Below are 4,993 nucleotides of genomic sequence, written 5' to 3' on the forward strand. Positions count from 1 at the left end.
ACATGTGTTATTATCTATTCTCGTTCTAATTCAATTGAAAAGCATATTGCAAAGACTATCTCCTGCTCTTTCATTATTCTTTAGGTGTATGATTTTTTCTGACTCGTTCGGTATAATGAACACATACTTCTGGCTGTTTTGGGATGAAGTGAACACTCTAAATTAACAAAGAGTCTAAAGTAGGCTAGTCAGGAAGCCAAAGTGAATGAACGGCTCCACCCATCCACGCCGTCTTAATTCTAATTACAATAGGCTTCCTACGAAAGGATTCCATGACATTTGCACCGGCGACAATTACTCCACTATATAACTTCCACACACACAAATGGAATTGCCAACTTCAACTCTGATGGACCTGTCTTAAACCTACTAGCGCTAAACCTACATGTATAACATAAAACGCTGTTGCAATCCTTACCCTAACCCTATATAAAAGCCTGGAGCAAACTCGTGTCACCATTCGGGTGAGAACTCGTGATTATACAGTCTTTGCTCAAAGGAGCAGCAATATGATCTGTAACATATTTTTTCACAACTTTTTTTCTAAGCTGATTTATTATTGCATTGTTTACTGCGTGCCCATAATTTATCATGAATTACAAGATGTAATATTGCATTTTTTATAGTTTGTATTGATATCTAATAGTTCATTCACCTATTCACTGTATTTTTATTATTTTCCCAGGGGGCACTTGACGAGTGGATACCACGCGTGACCAAAGAAACACGTAAAAATGATCTGTATTTCAAGACATAGGGCACGTTACGTACGTAACGTTATACGGTCCAATTTGCGAGGGTATATAAAAAGACTAAAATACTTTACAAAAGGGTGTACTTTTTGCAGCAACAATACGTATTTCCTTTGGGAGATGGGGCGGTCCGGCATGCCCGGGAAACTTACCTATCCGTTGTTTGTTAGAAAAGGGGTTGCTGCTAATACTGGGGGTGTTAAAATAGTACTTATCCCGGCTTGTTTAGGGGTCAAACTAAGGGAATACTTGTCATGGGTTACATTATACGTACGTCAATGTTATTAAGGGATGCATTTTCGGAACATGGAAAATACTGAACTTGTTTAGGGTGCTTTTCGAAAAGTAAGAAAGTGATCCTTTCTTACGCGCTAAACCATCGCTAATAATACCATAGGAAAGGATCACCAGTCGTTCTTAAAATCGTTTTTAACTAACACCCACCTGATATGTTCATTGAAGTGTAACATCAGAGCATGGATCTTATACTAGAAGGATCCATGATGATCAGAGGGAAGTCAACAATATACTGTAGGCCTCCAGCGTGCCCCACCCACAACAATAGTAAACTAGAAAGAAAATGTAAAGGGTATTTGATTCAGAATCGCGAGCAATTATATATGTGACTGATCAGGGTTAATCTTTTTGACCCCACCCCCTCCTGTCTAAATATTTTCCCTCTACAGCACTCTTATCTCTTTCAGTTTGGAATGCTTTAATCTGCCCCCAACTTAACATAATGGATGAACATACAGAAAGGTTTATTATAAAGCTGATCTTAAAAAAAAGATTGGCCAAAACATCCTTCATCAGACTGATTGCTCCAGTAAGTTTGAAATAATCAAGCTGCTGTTTCTAAAGGGGTACTCAAAACTAAATAAGTAACACCACTTTCTCTCACCTTTTATGCCTGACAAAATGAATTTTGAAAAGAAATCATGACAAAGTATATAGTGCGAGTATGATACAATGGCAAATTGCATGCCCAACGGCAATATGACAGTAAAGTTGCATCTGTCAAGATATCGCAGTCTTAAATGATAATATTTTACGCCCCGGGATCTTACGGCAAGGCAACCTTCCTTTAGGAAAAATTATACAAACTGGAAGAAATAAAATAAAAGTGCAATAACATTCAATGCCAGTGAGGGCCCTTTATATAGGGGACATTGGCACAATGAATCGGGCCCTTGATAATTATTTTCAAGCCCAGATATTGGGTAGGCCAATACGTCAATAAATATTTCGCGAGTTTGAATATAAAAATGTTCTCAGAACTTGTTCTGATGAATACGATATCCCAAAGAATAATTATCTGAACACTTTATAAAACTAAGGGGGAAAATAATCTGACTCGCTGACGTACAGATGGGGAGGGGACTTTGGGCGAATGACCCCCAAAAATTTTACGACCAACGGGGAAAAAAGAGAAAATCAAAACTAAACAAACAAGGGAGGGGAAAGGTGAGAGGGTGAAAGATATTTTCTGAATATTTTGTCACAAATTTATCATAAAATTTGATTTTCATTCTAAAAAGCTATTTTTTTTTCATTTCCAGTATTGTTATTCTTTTCCCTTTTTATTACGGTTTTTTCTGGCCGCTCTCCTAAAAGGAGACTACTTGGATATGATCAGCGACCATTATAGTTGTCATTGTTCACCAATAATTCAGCACGGAGTAAACACAATATGTGTGCTCCGGCCCGGCTGAAAATATTATGATATAAACGGATAAAGATCATTCAAACCACTGGCGTAAATCCGTGTTGATGGGTGGGGGGATGACTGAAATACTTTGGCATTTGTTTTTTTTTGCAATCATGTCTTTAAATATGCAAGGAATTGTCATTGATATGTCCACAGTGGCGTACCTGGGGTCACAGCATTAGGGAGGGGGGCACCAGCAAAATGTTTGAATCACTGAGTGAGCACACTCAGTTGCCAGTTATACTGACCTAATAGAGATATTTTCTGGACAACGTCATGAAACGGATATGCATCTCACTGATCAAATAATGCAAGCGCGAGCTGAAATTCTTTTATATTCACACCTAAAAAGAGACATTATAATCAAATTTGTGTAATCATGATAGGTACCTGTCTCGCTAAACAATATATACGAGCGCGAAGCGCGAGCTGAAGTTTTCGTATATTTTGACCCCAAACAGCGAGATTTGGAGGAATATATTTTAGGAATCCATTAAGAGTATGCATATCTCACCATAGTCATCTAATGCGAGTGCCAAGCGCTTGCTGGTTTATAAGAATTACATCTGAACACATGAAACACTTTTTGTAGTCATTGCAATCATGATTATCATACGCATCTCACTAATCAAATATTGCGTGTGCGAAGCGCTAGCTGTAAATTTAGATAATTCAGACCTGAAGTGGGGCATTCTAAGGTTTCTTGTAGGAATTAACTAGGACCATACGTATTTCACCATCCAAATGATGCGAGCGCGAGCTGAAAATTTCTGATATTCAGACCAGAAGAAGGGACATTTTAAGGACTGATTTTAGGAATTCATGAAGAGCAGACATATCTCACCAATCCACTAATGCGAACGTAATCACGGACAGGAAATGTTTCATATATACGAAGATCTTAACATGGGACAATCACTTTTTGAGTCATGAAAAAGAAGCATATGTCACTACATAAAACAATGATAACTCAAGTGCTAGGAAATATGGTTTATATTGACTTGTAAACGGGATGTTTCAGTACAAAAGGATTATATATCTCGTTAACGAACAATGCAAGCACCAGGAACAATGAAGACGTTGGCCCTGGGTAAATTATGTTTCATGAAGTTATGATAAAAATGTTTCTTATGTAATGTAACATAACATAGTTATAATATAACATTATAATGAATATTTTCTTCTTTCCCACTATATGTTTCTCTTCCTTTCTCCCTCTTTTCTCCTTTCCCCGTTTTTTTTGGTCAGCTGATTGGGGAGGGGGGCACGTGCCCCAATGCCCCCTCGTAGTTACGCCACTGTATATCCATATGGCAAATACCCCTCCAATATCACCAGTACGACAATACACCAGACGGTGGACTGTACTGTTTCCAGAAGAAGAAGAAGAATATTATTGTCTTTTTTACCCCATGATGGTTTAGTGGTTTTATAAGAGATTACATAAAAAAAGAATTGACATTCCATCTTAATCCCTTCCCAAAGACCCCAACATTGATGAATTGGAAGAAACGGGAGTTTCTCTTCAATGTTATAATAGGACATAAGTATTTCGTTTGGAAATGGTGAACTGGCTCTTTATTTGCATTTTATGATACAATAATATTGTTTTATTTGTTAAGCGGTATTTTAAGGAAGAATTTTCACCAATAAAAAAATTATCTCTTGTGATTTTTTTTTTCATTTCTTTCGTAAAAAGTGGGGGGATGTTTTTACAGGCCATACCCCCCCTCCTCGAAAAGTGGGGGGATATATCCCCCCATCCCCCCCCCCGGGATTTACGCCAGTGATTCAAACAAACAAAACACTGAAAATTTGATCAAAATCGGACAGGAAATTATACAGTTATTGCATTTTAAAGATTTGCATTATTCCGCAGGTGAAACTGTTCTAGGCATTTATGTCTTGAACAAATTGTTGAAGTCATATGCCCACTTGTTCTTTTTTGTATTTTATCATATGAAATAAGGTTTATTCAAATTTTTGCTACCAAGAACTGAAAAAGTTGATTGACAACTGATTAAGTGCATTATAGATATTCATTACTGCAACTTATTTCATTATAAAGGAGACACATTATTCACACCTGTATATGAAAAAATGAAACAATTGTGATTTCATATAATAACATAAGAAATGGAAAGTTGGGGTGTGTCATCACCAGCTCACCTAATAAATATTCATAACTATTTTCACAAAATATTGCTAAACTTCCAAATTCAATAACTTCGTCAATTGTTATCTGATTTTGATGAAATTGTCAGCATTTTGCTCTGTGAATTTTACTCTTTTTATTAATAGATATCAGTATTTTCAGACCGGAGTACCCCGAGTACCCCTTAAGCCTGTGATATATATAGATCGAAAATTTTCAAGAAGGAAAGTTATTATTCGTTAGAAGAATGTTTTTAATGCCACCAAAGCAATACATAACCCAACTTGGACGCCACGCCTCTCATTCCAAAAAAAGGAAGGCAGTGTAGCGTACTACTGTAGGCACAACAGCTGGAGCAATCAATATTAATTTACAATA

Source organism: Lytechinus variegatus, chromosome 1 (assembly GCF_018143015.1).
Source record: "Lytechinus variegatus isolate NC3 chromosome 1, Lvar_3.0, whole genome shotgun sequence".
Lineage (NCBI taxonomy): Eukaryota > Metazoa > Echinodermata > Echinoidea > Temnopleuroida > Toxopneustidae > Lytechinus > Lytechinus variegatus.